At 39.8% G+C, this 18987-nt stretch overlaps 2 non-coding genes and 1 pseudogene across 2 annotated transcripts; all 3 read left to right on the plus strand.

Annotated features, from left to right (window-relative positions):
• The first annotated feature begins 12 nt into the window (after positions 1-12).
• On the plus strand, positions 13-9428 carry LOC127010575 (large subunit ribosomal RNA; annotated as a pseudogene).
• Positions 9429-16000: 6572 nt separating this feature from the next.
• On the plus strand, positions 16001-17995 carry LOC127010525 (small subunit ribosomal RNA). Its single transcript, XR_007763281.1, has one exon. It is a non-coding gene; the product is annotated as a small subunit ribosomal RNA (ribosomal RNA).
• A 676-nt stretch (positions 17996-18671) lies between these two features.
• Positions 18672-18850, plus strand: LOC122817888 (5.8S ribosomal RNA). The gene has a single exon (XR_007763329.1). It is a non-coding gene; the product is annotated as a 5.8S ribosomal RNA (ribosomal RNA).
• Positions 18851-18987: the final 137 nt, after the last annotated feature.

The following is an 18987-nucleotide window of genomic DNA, read 5'->3' on the forward strand; positions in this document are numbered from 1 at the left end:
AAAAGTTATACACAACCTCAACTCATATGGGACTACCCCCTGAATTTAAGCATATTAATTAGGGGAGGAAAAGAAACTAACAAGGATTTTCTTAGTAGCGGCGAGCGAAAAGAAATCAGTTCAGCACTAAGTCACTTTGTCTATATGGCAAATGTGAGATGCAGTGTATGGAGCGTCAATATTCTAGTATGAGAAATTAACGATTTAAGTCCTTCTTAAATGAGGCCATTTACCCATAGAGGGTGCCAGGCCCGTATAACGTTAATGATTACTAGATGATGTTTCCAAAGAGTCGTGTTGCTTGATAGTGCAGCACTAAGTGGGTGGTAAACTCCATCTAAAACTAAATATAACCATGAGACCGATAGTAAACAAGTACCGTGAGGGAAAGTTGAAAAGAACTCTGAATAGAGAGTTAAACAGTACGTGAAACTGCTTAGAGGTTAAGCCCGATGAACCTGAATATCCGTTATGGAAAATTCATCATTAGAATTGTAATATTTAAACAATATTATGATAATAGTGTGCATTTTTTCCATATAAGGACATTGTAATCTATTAGCATACCAAATTTATCATAAAATATAACTTATAGTTTATTCAAATTAATTTGCTTGCATTTTAACACAGAATAAATGTTATTAATTTGATAAAGTGCTGATAGATTTTTATGAATACAGTGCGTTAATTTTTCGGAATTATATAATGGCATAATTATCATTGATTTTTGTGTTTATTATATGCACTTGTAGGATTAACAATGCGAAAGATTCAGGATACCTTCGGGACCCGTCTTGAAACACGGACCAAGGAGTCTAACATATGTGCAAGTTATTGGGATATAAACCTAATAGCGTAATTAACTTGACTAATAATGGGATTAGTTTTTTAACTATTTATAGCTAATTAACACAATCCCGGGGCGTTCTATATAGTTATGTATAATGATATTTATATTATTTATGCCTCTAACTGGAACGTACCTTGAGCATATATGCTGTGAACCGAAAGATGGTGAACTATACTTGATCAGGTTGAAGTCAGGGGAAACCCTGATGGAAGACCGAAACAGTTCTGACGTGCAAATCGATTGTCAGAATTGAGTATAGGGGCGAAAGACCAATCGAACCATCTAGTAGCTGGTTCCTTCCGAAGTTTCCCTCAGGATAGCTGGTGCATTTTAATATTATATAAAATAATCTTATCTGGTAAAGCGAATGATTAGAGGCCTTAGGGTCGAAACGATCTTAACCTATTCTCAAACTTTAAATGGGTAAGAACCTTAACTTTCTTGATATGAAGTTCAAGGTTATGATATAATGTGCCCAGTGGGCCACTTTTGGTAAGCAGAACTGGCGCTGTGGGATGAACCAAACGTAATGTTACGGTGCCCAAATTAACAACTCATGCAGATACCATGAAAGGCGTTGGTTGCTTAAAACAGCAGGACGGTGATCATGGAAGTCGAAATCCGCTAAGGAGTGTGTAACAACTCACCTGCCGAAGCAACTAGCCCTTAAAATGGATGGCGCTTAAGTTGTATACCTATACATTACCGCTAAAGTAGATGATTTATATTACTTGTAATATAAATTTTGAAACTTTAGTGAGTAGGAAGGTACAATGGTATGCGTAGAAGTGTTTGGCGTAAGCCTGCATGGAGCTGCCATTGGTACAGATCTTGGTGGTAGTAGCAAATAATCGAATGAGACCTTGGAGGACTGAAGTGGAGAAGGGTTTCGTGTGAACAGTGGTTGATCACGAGTTAGTCGGTCCTAAGTTCAAGGCGAAAGCCGAAAATTTTCAAGTAAAATACAAATGCCAAACAAATATATATATTATATAAAATCTAGCTAAATTAATATACTTGAATAATTTTGAACGAAAGGGAATACGGTTCCAATTCCGTAACCTGTTGAGTATCCGTTTGTTATTAAATATGGGCCTCGTGCTCATCCTGGCAACAGGAACGACCATAAAGAAGCCGTCGAGAGATATCGGAAGAGTTTTCTTTTCTGTTTTATAGCCGTACTACCATTGGAAGTCTTTCGCAGAGAGATATGGTAGATGGGCTAGAAGAGCATGACATATACTGACCTTGAAAATTTATGGTGGGGACACGCAAACTTCTCAACAGGCCGTACCAATATCCGCAGCTGGTCTCCAAGGTGAAGAGTCTCTAGTCGATAGAATAATGTAGGTAAGGGAAGTCGGCAAATTAGATCCGTAACTTCGGGATAAGGATTGGCTCTGAAGATTGAGATAGTCGGGCTTGATTGGGAAACAATAACATGGTTTATGTGCTCGTTCTGGGTAAATAGAGTTTCTAGCATTTATGTTAGTTACTTGTTCCCCGGATAGTTTAGTTACGTAGCCAATTGTGGAACTTTCTTGCTAAAATTTTTAAGAATACTAATTGGGTTAAACCAATTAGTTCTTATTAATTATAACGATTATCAATTAACAATCAATTCAGAACTGGCACGGACTTGGGGAATCCGACTGTCTAATTAAAACAAAGCATTGTGATGGCCCTAGCGGGTGTTGACACAATGTGATTTCTGCCCAGTGCTCTGAATGTCAAAGTGAAGAAATTCAAGTAAGCGCGGGTCAACGGCGGGAGTAACTATGACTCTCTTAAGGTAGCCAAATGCCTCGTCATCTAATTAGTGACGCGCATGAATGGATTAACGAGATTCCTACTGTCCCTATCTACTCAGTCGGTGTTAGATTGCTCGTGCGAACAGACGTGTTTTCCGTACGCTCCGCGAGTGTAGCCAATATTGACTGATAGAGACCAGATACGAAGCTAGAAACAGCACGAAAATTCGTGTTTTGTGCCTGCGAACCCAGTGCGCGTGTTTTCCCTGTGTAAAAGTGGTGAAACCGGGTGAAATTGGGTTTTTCCCATTGGAAATTTTCCATTGCGCCACGTGTGTCACGAGAGAGGCGCTCTCTTGAGAGAGGAGTTAGGCTTATTTAGGCACATTTTGCCTAAAACAGCTGTGCGGTTTGTGTCATCGCTAAACTTTTATCAGCTGATCAGCTGATAGAGCTTTCCGACCAGCTGATAATAAAGGGGTAAGTCCTTGGTGGAAAAGCTTTTGGGTTGGAACTGCCGATAACCGGCGGATGGCGCCACCCAAAATGGATGTTGGAGATTCTGGCAGTGAGAGTGCTAGTAGTAGGGGAAGCAGTGGGGGCAGAGGACGACCCAGAGGTAAGCGCAATAAAGCGCCGCTGAGGGACGCCTCTAGGTGCAAGTTGATGGCACTGGATGCAACTGCCGCTGACACTGCGACAGCCCCTGCCGCTGCCGCTGCCGCTGCCCCTGCTGCTGCCGCTGCCGCTGCGCCTGTCGCTGCCCTTGCCGCAGCCCCTGCCGCTCCCGCAGCCCCCGCCGCTGCTGCATCCTCTGCTGAACACGAGAAGACCTTCGTTGCACCAGCCAGTCCTCTAAAATCCTTCTCGGATAGGGAGTGGAGAGGTAATGGTGCCGTCGCTGCCGAGATGGGGGACATCCGATCGGAGATCGGTAGGATGTTCATGGTCTCCTATGCCAACCCGGCCACAAATGTGAAGGTACAGTCCGTAGCCAACCGCTACGAGGAGGTTGTTGCAGCCCTCCTTATACGGATTGGAGTGCTTGAGGACCGCCTTAAGAAGCAGACACCGGTTGCCTCGGCCGTCTCATACGCAGCCGCCGCTGCTAGAGGCGCGCACCTTATCGCCTCACCTGCTGCCCCTGTCGCCCCCTATGCCCCTGTAGCCGCACCGCGGAAAATCCGGGAGACCTGGTCGGCAGTCGTTGCATGTGATGATCCGGCCTTATCAGGGAGGCAAATTGCGGACAAGGTCCGCAAAGAGGTAGCGCCTGCTTTGGGCGTCAGAGTGCATGAGGTGCGAGAGTTGAAGCGGGGCGGCGCGATTATTCGCACGCCATCGCAGGCGGAGATGTCGAAAATCGTTGCCTCCGCAAAATTCGCTGAGGTGGGCCTTAAGGTGTCCAAAAACACTGCCGCAAAACCCAGGGTGACGGTACAGGATGTGGACACCACTGTGACGCCGGATGAGTTCATGATGGAGTTAAAAGAGAAAAACTTCGAGGAGATGTCGCTGAAGGAGTTCCAGAAGGCGGTAGTCCTGGCGACCAAGCCCTGGTCAGCAGCTAACAGCGCCACTATAAACGTGACGCTGGAAGTAGATGATCAGGCGTTGGCCGTTCTCGAAAGCGGGAGGGTGTATATCAAGTGGTTCTCTTACCGCTGCCGCTCTCAAGTGCGCACCTATGCGTGCCACCGATGCCTTGGTTTTGACCACAAAGTCAGCGAGTGTCGGTACGCTAGAGAAAACCAGGTCTGCCGCCAGTGCGGACAGAACGACCACGTCGCGGCGAAGTGCAAAAATGCGGTGGACTGCCGTAACTGCCGCCATAAAGGGCTACCCTCGGGGCACTATATGCTCTCGGGTGGATGCCCGATATATAGCGCTGTGCTAGCCAGGGTGCAAGCTAGACATTAACATGTTCAGCTTCATCCAAGCGAATTGTGGTCGAGGCCGTTGCGCTGTCATCGAGCTTGCAAAGCGGATGAGAGATGCTGGCCACCTGTTCGCACTCATTCAGGAGCCCTATGTGGACGCAGGCAAGCGTCTCACTGGACTCCCTGGAGGCATGAGAATCTTCGCTGACAAAAGGAAGAAAGCTGCCATCATCGTGGACGACCCGTCTGCCATCTGCATGCCCATCGAGACATTGACGACGGATTATGGAGTGTGCGTGAGTGTCACAGGAAAATACGGCACCATTTTTCTGTCCTCCGTATACTGCCAGTACTCAGCTGCCCTGCAGCCCTACACTGACTACCTGGATACGGTTCTGCTGCTAGCCAGCAGGACACCGACAATCCTCGGACTTGATGCGAATGCGGTTTCCCCGATGTGGTTCAGCAAAACTCCAGCTAACTCTGGAGACCGTCTGAATCGCGAACGGGGACAGCACATGGACGAGTGGATCATCGCAAGCGGTGTCTGTGTGCTTAATACGGCCAGCCAGGTGTTCACGTTCGATAATCACCGCTCCAGAAGTGATATCGACGTGACCTTCACCAACGAAGCAGCGCGTGTGTGGGCAACATACGAATGGAGAGTTGACTTCTGGGAGCTGAGTGACCACAACATCATCACTGTTGAGGTTACTCCAGATCCAAGCAGTACCGTTGAGAGCCTAGCTCCGGTACCGCAATGGAGGCTCTCCAATGCAAGTTGGCGAAGATTCAGAGTAGAACTAAGGGATGTAGCTGAATGTCTCGAGGAACTGGAGGAATCGCCGTTGGATGATCATGTGTCAGCCCTTCGCTCCATCGTACACGAAGTGTGCGACAGGGTAATAGGGCGCAGGATACCTGCAGCAAGGGGAAACGTAATATGGTGGAATCCTGAACTGAGTACCAAGCGCCAAGAGGTCAGGAGACTGAGGCGCAGGCTGCAGGCAGCTCGTCGGAGTGGCACCGGCGATGTTGAGCGACTTGCCGCTGGATTAAGGCTTGCCTCAGGCCAGTATAAGAAGCTTATCCTGATGACAAAGGAACAAAACTGGCGGGACTTCGTGGGACGGCACAAGGATGATCCATGGGGGCACGCCTACCGAATATGCCGAGGCCGGAAAAAGACAACCGATCTTGGATGTCTTAGGTCGAACGGCGCGCTACTTACGACATGGCACGACTGCGCAGATATACTCCTCCGCAACTTCTTCCCTGTTGCGGAATCCACAGTGCGTGAGGGTATAACTCCTGCTGCTCCACCGACCCTCGAAGCCTTCGAGGTGGCAACCAGCGTCGCGAAGCTGAGAAGCCGGCGATCGCCGGGAATGGACGGCATCACGGGTGGGATCGTCAAGGAGGTATGGCGTGCTATCCCTCAGCACCTGACGAAGTTGTACTCTCGATGCCTCTCGGAAGGATATTTTCCTGCCGAGTGGAAACACCCGAGAGTGATACCGCTGGTAAAGGGGCCAGATAAGGACAGGAGCGATCCTGCCTCTTATCGTGGCATATGCCTTTTGCCAGTGTTCGGAAAGGTGCTGGAAGGGATCATGGTGAATCGACTAAAGGATGTGCTACCGGATGGCTGCAGATGGCAATTTGGATTTCGGCCTGGACGCTGCGTTGAGGATGCGTGGATGCACGCTAAAAACACCGTTTCCACCAGCCGCGAGAGGAGGGTGCTGGGAATCTTTGTTGATTTCAAGGGTGCCTTCGACAATGTTGAGTGGAACGCGGTGCTGGATCGGCTTATCGACGTCGGCTGTCGAGAGATAGACTTGTGGAAAAGTTATTTCTCCGGTCGAAGTGCCAGTATCATCAGCAGTTACGAAGCGGCCACAGTGTCGGTTACACGGGGCTGCCCGCAAGGGTCCGTCAGTGGTCCATTTATTTGGAACCTACTGATGGATGTGCTGCTTCAGCGCCTGAAGCCACATTGTGCTCTGAGCGCGTTTGCAGATGACTTGCTACTTTTCGTCGATGGGAATTCCCGTGCCGATCTGGAGCGAAAGGGCGAGCAGTTGATGGACATCGTGGGAGCCTGGGGAGCTGAGGTTGGAGTGAGTGTGTCAACCAGCAAGACGGCAATCATGTTGCTGAAAGGGAATCTTTCAGACACTAGGAGACCGACCGTACGGTTTGCTGGAGCAAGCCTGCCATACGTCACCAAATGCCGGTACCTTGGCATCTTAGTCGGCGAGCGGATGAGCTTTCTCCCGCATATCTCTGCTCTCAGAGATCGGCTGGCTGGAGTTGCCGGAGGGCTAGCACGGGTGCTCCGAGTCGATTGGGGGCTCAGCTCCCGTGCTAAGAGGACGATATACAGCGGACTCATGGTCCCCTGTGCACTCTTCGGTGCCTCGGTCTGGTACAAGGCGGCGAGCAAGGGCAAGTCCTTAAGACTCCTCACCTCGTGCCAGAGGACCATCCTATTAGGATGCCTACCGGTATGCCGCACAGTGTCCACGGTGGCACTGCAGGTGCTTGCTGGTGCTCCTCCAATGGATTTAGATGCTCACAGGATGGCAGTGAAGTTTAAGCTCAGAAAGCACGTTCCCCTGGACGAGAGCGACTGGCTCTATGGACAGGACTTGTCTGTGTTGGACTGGAAATCCAAGATGGCTCTGCTAGACGAATGTCTGCTAAATGAGTGGCAACTCAGATGGGACCAAGCGGCTCACGGTTTTGTGACTCGCCAGTTTTTCCCAGAGGCAGCGTTCGTCTACAAGAGGAAGGACTTTGTCTTCACCTTAAGAGCCGGATTCTTGCTGACAGGACACGGGTCGTTCAACGCTTTCCTCCATGGTAGAACCCTCAGCACCACAACCGCATGCTCATGTGGAGAGGAGAGTGAGGACTGGCTTCACGTACTATGTGAGTGCCGCCTCTATAGCGATTTGCGTGACTTGGATGCCCTTGGCATTGTTCGAGTCCAAGAACGATGGAACGTCGCAGGAGTAGTCGAGACCCCAGAACGGATGCGTCTCCTAGGAGCTTTTGCTGATGCTGCCTTCTCGAGGCGTAGGATGGAAGCGACGAGGGATGAACCGCAGGCGCCGGGACAATAGTCCCAAAACCCCCTTGCCGTGTGGCAACGGCGAAGAATACTGCCACAGCTTGTCATTGCTTGTCGTAGGAGGCGACTAATATGACATGGTTGCCCCATCCGAGCTTGTCGGAGCTGAAGGGGTGAGGCCCACCGAGCCTGAAATTTCGGTGCCACGGGTTGAGTGGTTCTCCAAGGCTACTCATTGAGGTCGGCCCCCTAGTGGGAGTTTCGTGGTGGCTGTGGTTGACACCTATATCGCGGGTAGAGTCCCCGGGCTCGACGTGGATGTTGCGTTAATACAACTCGGGTGCTGCGACCCAAAGAACAGTAGAGATTTTAGATAGATCTCGCCCCTATGCAAGGGGGAGTGCTTGCCCGACAAGCAAGTACTTAAATTGCTACTGGGGTGGTTGCTATGTACATAGCTATAGCTTCTAGTCCAGGGCGTTGGTTTGGCGCTTAACCCAGACCCTTGCATTATATACTCCCTTGTGGGTATATTAGAATGCCGTGGCTGTAATCCCTTCAGTGCGGAACACGTCACGTTAAATAAGTTCGGAGGGATCCGAGACACACCTGTCCCTATCTACTATCTAGCGAAACCACAGCCAAGGGAACGGGCTTGGAATAATTAGCGGGGAAAGAAGACCCTTTTGAGCTTGACTCTAATCTGGCAGTGTAAGGAGACATAAGAGGTGTAGAATAAGTGGGAGATATTAGACCTCGGTTTGGTATCGCCAATGAAATACCACTACTCTTATTGTTTCCTTACTTACTTGATTAAATGGAACGTGTATCATTTCCTAGCCATTATACGGATATATTTATTATATCTTATGGTATTGGGTTTTGATGCAAGCTTCTTGATCAAAGTATCACGAGTTTGTTATATAATCGCAAACAAATTCTTTAATAAAACGGTGCATTTATGTATTTTTGATTTGAAAATTTGGTATAACTCCAATTACTCAGGTATGATCCAATTCAAGGACATTGCCAGGTAGGGAGTTTGACTGGGGCGGTACATCTCTCAAATAATAACGAAGGTGTCCCAAGGCCAGCTCAGTGCGGACAGAAACCACACATAGAGCAAAAGGGCAAATGCTGACTTGATCTCGGTGTTCAGTACACACAGGGACAGCAAAAGCTCGGCCTATCGATCCTTTTGGTTTAAAGAGTTTTTAACAAGAGGTGTCAGAAAAGTTACCATAGGGATAACTGGCTTGTGGCGGCCAAGCGTTCATAGCGACGTCGCTTTTTGATCCTTCGATGTCGGCTCTTCCTATCATTGTGAAGCAAAATTCACCAAGCGTTGGATTGTTCACCCATGCAAGGGAACGTGAGCTGGGTTTAGACCGTCGTGAGACAGGTTAGTTTTACCCTACTAATGACAAAACGTTGTTGCGACAGCATTCCTGCGTAGTACGAGAGGAACCGCAGGTACGGACCAATGGCACAATACTTGTTCGAGCGAACAGTGGTATGACGCTACGTCCGTTGGATTATGCCTGAACGCCTCTAAGGTCGTATCCGTGCTGGACTGCAATGATAAATAAGGGGCAATTTGCATTGTATGGCTTCTAAACCATTTAAAGTTTATAATTTACTTTTTAAACGACAATGGATGTGATGCCAATGTAATTTGTAACATAGTAAATTGGGAGGATCTTTGATCACCTGATGCCGCGCTAGTTACATATAAAAGCATTATTTAATACAATGACAAAGCCTAGAATCAATTGTAAACGACTTTTGTAACAGGCAAGGTGTTGTAAGTGGTTGAGCAGCTGCCATACTGCGATCCACTGAAGCTTATCCTTTGCTTGATGATTCGATAATAAAATTGCATAATTTATTTGTTGTGTTGAACTTCTTATATAAAGTTCAACCAACAATCTATTTGTATGCATTGATTGTTTGCTTGGCTTTGTGGCGAATTTTTAATCCTTTATATATTACATTCCTAAGGTCTAGATTTTCAAGTAAGAGACCAATTTGATTAACATATCAATATAAGTACAACTCGACCATCTAATAATAAAATGAATCGTCATCTTATTAGTGACGCGAAGATTGGCAAACATATAATATAAAAATATTCCTAAGGTCTAGATTTTCAAGTAAGAGACCAATTTGATTAACATATCAATATAAGTACAACTCGACCATCTAATAATAACAATATGAATCGTCATCTTATTAGTGACGCGAAGATTGGCAAACATATAATATAAAAATATTCCTAAGGTCTAGATTTTCAAGTAAGAGACCAATTTGATTAACATATCAATATAAGTACAACTCGACCATCTAATAATAACAATATGAATCGTCATCTTATTAGTGACGCGAAGATTGGCAAACATATAATATAAAAATATTCCTAAGGTCTAGATTTTCAAGTAAGAGACCAATTTGATTAACATATCAATATAAGTACAACTCGACCATCTAATAATAACAATATGAATCGTCATCTTATTAGTGACGCGAAGATTGGCAAACATATAATATAAAAATATTCCTAAGGTCTAGATTTTCAAGTAAGAGACCAATTTGATTAACATATCAATATAAGTACAACTCGACCATCTAATAATAATATGAATCGTCATCTTATTAGTGACGCGAAGATTGGCAAACATATAATATAAAAATATTCCTAAGGTCTAGATTTTCAAGTAAGAGACCAATTTGATTAACATATCAATATAAGTACAACTCGACCATCTAATAATAACAATATGAATCGTCATCTTATTAGTGACGCGAAGATTGGCAAACATATAATATAAAAATATTCCTAAGGTCTAGATTTTCAAGTAAGAGACCAATTTGATTAACATATCAATATAAGTACAACTCGACCATCTAATAATAACAATATGAATCGTCATCTTATTAGTGACGCGAAGATTGGCAAACATATAATATAAAAATATTCCTAAGGTCTAGATTTTCAAGTAAGAGACCAATTTGATTAACATATCAATATAAGTACAACTCGACCATCTAATAATAACAATATGAATCGTCATCTTATTAGTGACGCGAAGATTGGCAAACATATAATATAAAAATATTCCTAAGGTCTAGATTTTCAAGTAAGAGACCAATTTGATTAACATATCAATATAAGTACAACTCGACCATCTAATAATAATATGAATCGTCATCTTATTAGTGACGCGAAGATTGGCAAACATATAATATAAAAATATTCCTAAGGTCTAGATTTTCAAGTAAGAGACCAATTTGATTAACATATCAATATAAGTACAACTCGACCATCTAATAATAACAATATGAATCGTCATCTTATTACTGACGCGAAGATTGGCAAACATATAATATACAAATATTCCTAAGGTCTAGATTTTCAAGTAAGAGACCAATTTGATTAACATATCAATATAAGTACAACTCGACCATCTAATAATAACAATATGAATCGTCATCTTATTAGTGACGCGAAGATTGGCAAACATATAATATAAAAATATTCCTAAGGTCTAGATTTTCAAGTAAGAGACCAATTTGATTAACATATCAATATAAGTACAACTCGACCATCTAATAATAACAATATGAATCGTCATCTTTTTAGTGACGCGAAGATTGGCAAACATATAATATAAAAATATTCCTAAGGTCTAGAATCTTAAGCAATAGACCAATTCAACTAAGAGTTGACATATAAAAATATGTTCCTTTGAATGTTAGCAAAATTTTATCGTCACATACTGTTAGTGACGCGAACGTTTTTTTCTCCATGTTTATATGAATGTTTATTCAAAGGTAGAAAGGCAGGATCGTTATTTTATAAGTGAAGCGATAAAAAAATATTATGCAATAGGACATCTATTTATAAATATTTTTAAGTCTTAGAAATTCAAGTAAAGAGATTCAAGAAATTCATTCAACTTAGAGCGCACATATAATTAAAACTATTCCTGAGGTTTAGAAACCAAATTAAATAAAGAGGACATATAAACGTATGTGGTATTTTGATGGTAGTAAAAATGTATCGCGATATTATTAGTGACGCGACCAATTTTTATACTCTTTGCTCCATGTGCAAATATATCTAGTGTTTAGATAGTCAATTAAAAATGACAATTTTAACTAAAAGACTTAAAAAAGTGTTTGTCAAACTTATAATTTTGTCAATACTATATAAAACGCCAATCATATCCTTATAAAAGTAAATACGGTATATGGTTATAAATACAAAACCATATATAAATAAAAAAATGAAATCGTATGTATATGGCTTATAGGTATAATACCTATAAGGCATAATAATGTATAATATTAGCAAATATACATATAAAAGTGCATAAATTGTATAGATATGGCATAAAGAAGGCATTTATGAGAATAGCTAGTAGAATTTGCCCATACACTACTAGCGAAATGAGATATTTATACCTAGTGAGGGCGGCACTAGTACTATAAATTGTGGCAAAATAAATCTTATGCAAATGCATAGGATTTTGTCAATACCGTACAAAAAACTAAGTAAAACGTATGGATATTGAAAAATAAATGGATTATATTCATAAAATACGAATATTTCTTGCATTCTCTTGTTATACGAGAGAATATCATACGGAGCGGGCAGCCCCTAGTATAGTAAGCAGTCGAATGGGAGACAGCGTGTCCAAAAACACCTATAGGGAGGTGGTCGTTGGCGGACCTCTCCTCGTATTGGTCAAACTTATGATTTTGTCAATACTATATAAAACGCCAATCATATCCATATAAAAGTGAATACAGTATATGGATATGAATAAAAAACCATACATAAATAAAAAAAAATATGTATAAAAAATTATACATATATTTATATTAAGCAATCGTATGGATGTGGCTTATAGGTATAATACCTATAAGGCATAATAATGTATAATATAGCAAATATACATATAAAAGTGCATGAATTGTATAGATATGGCATATAAGTGACATATTTATGAGAATAGCTAGTAGAATTTGCCCATACACTACTAGCGAAATGAGATATTTATACCTAGTGAGGGCGGCACTAGTACTATAAATTGTGGCAAAATAAATCTTATGCAAATGCATAGGATTTTGTCAATACCGTACAAAAAACTAAGTAAAACGTATGGATATTGAAAAATAAATGGATTATATTCATAAAATACGAATATTTCTTGCATTCTCTTGTTATATGAGAGAATATCATACGGAGCGGGTAGCCCCTAGTATAGTAAGCAGTCGAATGGGAGACAGCGTGTCCAAAAACACCTATAGGGAGGTGGTCGTTGGCGGACCTCTCCTCGTATTGGTCAAACTTATGATTTTGTCAATACTATATAAAACGCCAATCATATCCATATAAAAGTGAATACAGTATATGGATATGAATAAAAAACCATACATAAATAAAAAAAAATATGTATAAAAAATTATACATATATTTATATTAAGCAATCGTATGGATGTGGCTTATAGGTATAATACCTATAAGGCATAATAATGTATAATATAGCAAATATACATATAAAAGTGCATGAATTGTATAGATATGGCATATAAGTGACATATTTATGAGAATAGCTAGTAGAATTTGCCCATACACTACTAGCGAAATGAGATATTTATACCTAGTGAGGGCGGCACTAGTACTATAAATTGTGGCAAAATAAATCTTATGCAAATGCATAGGATTTTGTCAATACCGTACAAAAAACTAAGTAAAACGTATGGATATTGAAAAATAAATGGATTATATTCATAAAATACGAATATTTCTTGCATTCTCTTGTTATATGAGAGAATATCATACGGAGCGGGTAGCCCCTAGTATAGTAAGCAGTCGAATGGGAGACAGCGTGTCCAAAAACACCTATAGGGAGGTGGTCGTTGGCGGACCTCTCCTCGTATTGGTCAAACTTATGATTTTGTCAATACTATATAAAACGCCAATCATATCCATATAAAATTGAATACAGTATATGGATATGAATAAAAAACCATACATAAATAAAAAAAAAATGTGTATAAAAAATTATACATATATTTATATTAAGCAATCGTATGGATGTGGCTTATAGGTATAATACCTATAAGGCATAATAATGTATAATATAGCAAATATACATATAAAAGTGCATGAATTGTATAGATATGGCATATAAGTGACATATTTATGAGAATAGCTAGTAGAATTTCCCCATACACTACTAGCGAAATGAGATATTTATACCTAGTGAGGGCGGCACTAGTACTATAAATTGTGGCAAAATAAATCTTATGCAAATGCATAGGATTTTGTCAATACCGTACAAAAAACTAAGTAAAACGTATGGATATTGAAAAATAAATGGATTATATTCATAAAATACGAATATTTCTTGCATTCTCTTGTTATATGAGAGAATATCATACGGAGCGGGTAGCCCCTAGTATAGTAAGCAGTCGAATGGGAGACAGCGTGTCCAAAAACACCTATAGGGAGGTGGTCGTTGGCGGACCTCTCCTCGTATTGGTCAAACTTATGATTTTGTCAATACTATATAAAACGCCAATCATATCCATATAAAAGTGAATACAGTATATGGATATGAATAAAAAACCATACATAAATAAAAAAAAAATATGTATAAAAAATTATACATATATTTATATTAAGCAATCGTATGGATGTGGCTTATAGGTATAATACCTATAAGGCATAATAATGTATAATATAGCAAATATACATATAAAAGTGCATGAATTGTATAGATATGGCATATAAGTGACATATTTATGAGAATAGCTAGTAGAATTTGCCCATACACTACTAGCGAAATGAGATATTTATACCTAGTGAGGGCGGCACTAGTACTATAAATTGTGGCAAAATAAATCTTATGCAAATGCATAGGATTTTGTCAATACCATACATAAACCGTATGGATATTGAGAAGTTAATAGATTACATCTATAATATGAGAAGTATTTTAGTATTCTTATTAAATAAGAGAATACTATAAGGGTGAGTGGCAAAGAGAATTGAATATACCCGAATGGGAGACAGCGTGTCCAAAAACTACTATAGGTGGTGTGGCAAATATGAGGAAGGCAATATATCCATATAATGAAAATAAAAGTGCGTTTTCTTATTATATAAGAGAACACTATATGGGTGAGTGGCAAAGTAAATTGAATATACCCGAATGGGAGACAGCGTGTCCAAAAACTACTATAGGTGGTGTGGCAAATATGAGGAAGGCAATATATCCATATAATGAAAATAAAAGTGCGTTTTCTTATTATATAAGAGAACACTATATGGGTGAGTGGCAAAGTAAATTGAATATACCCGAATGGGAGACAGCGTGTCCAAAAACTACTATAGGTGGTGTGGCAAATATGAGGAAGGCAATATATCCATATAATGAATATAAAAGTGCGTTGTCTTATTATATAAGAGAACACTATATGGGTGAGTGGCAAAGTAAATTGAATATACCCGAATGGGAGACAGCGTGTCCAAAAACTACTATAGGATGGTCAATGGGCCGGCCGTCTGCTATTGACATATGTCAGTAGAGAAGATATTATCCGTCAAATTTGTTTCTTTATTCATTTATTTGAATACGAGACTTGGCTCCGCGGTTAATATTTTAAGCCCAAAGATAATAACGTTGAAACAAAGGCCAAGTTTCTATTGTACATAGAATAACAAATTGTTTCCGAATTTTATCGTTAATTTTAGGAGGTAGGCTAACATGATTTATATTATATGTGTATTATTAAATAATAATAGTACATAAAAGTCTACCAAAGAAATATAAAAATGTAATTATGAATACATTTTCAATATTAATATCAACTTATATTGTTGATAATAAAAAATAGCTATTAAGAGAGTTATTTAAGAAATTATATAATATATAATAAAGAGTATATATATAAATAATATATAAGTATATATTATTTAAGAAATAAATATAGTAGTAATAATTATATATATACACTCGGTTCTATTTTATATATTACCAGAGACTTATATGGATATATATAGATAAATTTTAAATTTATCGTCAAAATACAAATGATTAACTCAATATCTTATATTGGTTAAACAAAAATTGTACATGTGTGGATACAATATATTATGTATGTCGAACAAAAATGATATTTTAGAATGAAATGTGCATATATAAAGAAAATATATGAAAAATAAATATTGTGTTTATAAAGAATATGATTCTTTTTGACATCAATAAAAACTTGTTATTATTAGTGGCGAAACAAGTATAAATTGGAAAACAAACGTATACGAATGCTATATAAAAATGGCCGTATTCGATAGAAATAAAATCTATAACAACATATATATTGCTAATTTCTATTCAAAAAATATGAATGAAATATGAATAAAAACATTATTCTGGTTGATCCTGCCAGTAGTTATATGCTTGTCTCAAAGATTAAGCCATGCATGTCTAAGTACACACGAATTAAAAGTGAAACCGCAAAAGGCTCATTATATCAGTTATGGTTCCTTAGATCGTTAACAGTTACTTGGATAACTGTGGTAATTCTAGAGCTAATACATGCAATTAAAACATGAACCTTATGGAACATGTGCTTTTATTAGGCTAAAACCAAGCGATCGCAAGATCGTTATATTGGTTGAACTCTAGATAACATGCAGATCGTATGGTCTTGTACCGACGACAGATCTTTCAAATGTCTGCCCTATCAACTTTTGATGGTAGTATCTAGGACTACCATGGTTGCAACGGGTAACGGGGAATCAGGGTTCGATTCCGGAGAGGGAGCCTGAGAAACGGCTACCACATCTAAGGAAGGCAGCAGGCGCGTAAATTACCCACTCCCAGCTCGGGGAGGTAGTGACGAAAAATAACAATACAGGACTCATATCCGAGGCCCTGTAATTGGAATGAGTACACTTTAAATCCTTTAACAAGGACCAATTGGAGGGCAAGTCTGGTGCCAGCAGCCGCGGTAATTCCAGCTCCAATAGCGTATATTAAAGTTGTTGCGGTTAAAACGTTCGTAGTTGAACTTGTGCTTCATACGGGTAGTACAACTTACAATTGTGGTTAGTACTATACCTTTATGTATGTAAGCGTATTACCGGTGGAGTTCTTACATGTGCTTAGATACTTGTATTTTTTCATATGTTCCTCCTATTTAAAAACCTGCATTAGTGCTCTTAAACGAGTGTTATTGTGGGCCGGTACAATTACTTTGAACAAATTAGAGTGCTTAAAGCAGGCTTCAAATGCCTGAATATTCTGTGCATGGGATAATGAAATAAGACCTCTGTTCTGCTTTCATTGGTTTTCAGATCAAGAGGTAATGATTAATAGAAGCAGTTTGGGGGCATTAGTATTACGACGCGAGAGGTGAAATTCTTGGACCGTCGTAAGACTAACTTAAGCGAAAGCATTTGCCAAAGATGTTTTCATTAATCAAGAACGAAAGTTAGAGGTTCGAAGGCGATCAGATACCGCCCTAGTTCTAACCATAAACGATGCCAGCTAGCAATTGGGTGTAGCTACTTTTATGGCTCTCTCAGTCGCTTCCCGGGAAACCAAAGCTTTTGGGCTCCGGGGGAAGTATGGTTGCAAAGCTGAAACTTAAAGGAATTGACGGAAGGGCACCACCAGGAGTGGAGCCTGCGGCTTAATTTGACTCAACACGGGAAAACTTACCAGGTCCGAACATAAGTGTGTAAGACAGATTGATAGCTCTTTCTCGAATCTATGGGTGGTGGTGCATGGCCGTTCTTAGTTCGTGGAGTGATTTGTCTGGTTAATTCCGATAACGAACGAGACTCAAATATATTAAATAGATATCTTCAGGATTATGGTGTTGAAGCTTATATAGCCTTCATTCATGGTGGCAGTAAAATGTTTATTGTGTTTGAATGTGTTTATATAAGTGGAGCCGTACCTGTTGGTTTGTCCCATTATAAGGACACTAGCTTCTTAAATGGACAAATTGCGTCTAGCAATAATGAGATTGAGCAATAACAGGTCTGTGATGCCCTTAGATGTCCTGGGCTGCACGCGCGCTACAATGAAAGTATCAACGTGTATTTCCTAGACCGAGAGGTCCGGGTAAACCGCTGAACCACTTTCATGCTTGGGATTGTGAACTGAAACTGTTCACATGAACTTGGAATTCCCAGTAAGTGTGAGTCATTAACTCGCATTGATTACGTCCCTGCCCTTTGTACACACCGCCCGTCGCTACTACCGATTGAATTATTTAGTGAGGTCTCCGGACGTGATCACTGTGACGCCTTGCGTGTTACGGTTGTTTCGCAAAAGTTGACCGAACTTGATTATTTAGAGGAAGTAAAAGTCGTAACAAGGTTTCCGTAGGTGAACCTGCGGAAGGATCATTAATGTTTTAATATCCTTACCGTTAATAAAATATTTGTTTATATTATATAATAAATACATTATAGTATTACAAATAAAATATGAATTGCCAAAATGTATATGAGATCTATTATAGATCAAATGAAATTTCGAACAAGCAAATCGAAATAATGCAAATATTAAAATTATATATTGTATTTAATACATATGAGAGAAATAATAAGCAGCCAAAGCAAACAAATAAAAATTCGAACAAGCAAATCGAATTATTAAAATAATAATATTAAATTATTATTGTATATAAACACAATTAAAATACTGTGTGTATATGGACCATAATATACACGCGTTGCGATATGTATTGTTCATCTCAGTTATGCGCATACATTGGATAATGCAACAACCTAAAATGTACAATGTTGTACCTGGTTTTATACAGGTTAATGTTTTATATAAATTTCAATTTATATCGCTAAAAAAGTATTAATATATATATATATATATTTATTTACAATAAATGCAATTTAAAAAGAAATACTTTGATATATATTGGTTATATAAAACTAAGACATTTCGCAGCATTCGTTTTAGGTATAAAAATAAATTTATTGAAGGAATTGATATATGCCAGTAAAATGGTGTATTTTTAATTTCTTTCAATAAAAACATATTTGACAAAATTAAGAAACCAATTTATAAAACTCTAAGCGGTGGATCACTCGGCTCATGGGTCGATGAAGAACGCAGCAAACTGTGCGTCATCGTGTGAACTGCAGGACACATGAACATCGACATTTTGAACGCATATCGCAGTCCATGCTGTTATGTACTTTAATTAATTTTATAGTGCTGCTTGGACTACATATGGTTGAGGGTTGTAAGACTATGCTAATTAAGTTGCTTATACAAATTTTATAATGAAATTTTATAAGCATATGGTATATTATTGGATAATAATAATTTAATTATTTTATTCATAATATTAAAAAATATATGAAAAACATTATCTCACATT

The sequence above is a fragment of the Drosophila biarmipes genome, chromosome X (assembly GCF_025231255.1).
Source record: "Drosophila biarmipes strain raj3 chromosome X, RU_DBia_V1.1, whole genome shotgun sequence".
Taxonomy (NCBI): domain Eukaryota; kingdom Metazoa; phylum Arthropoda; class Insecta; order Diptera; family Drosophilidae; genus Drosophila; species Drosophila biarmipes.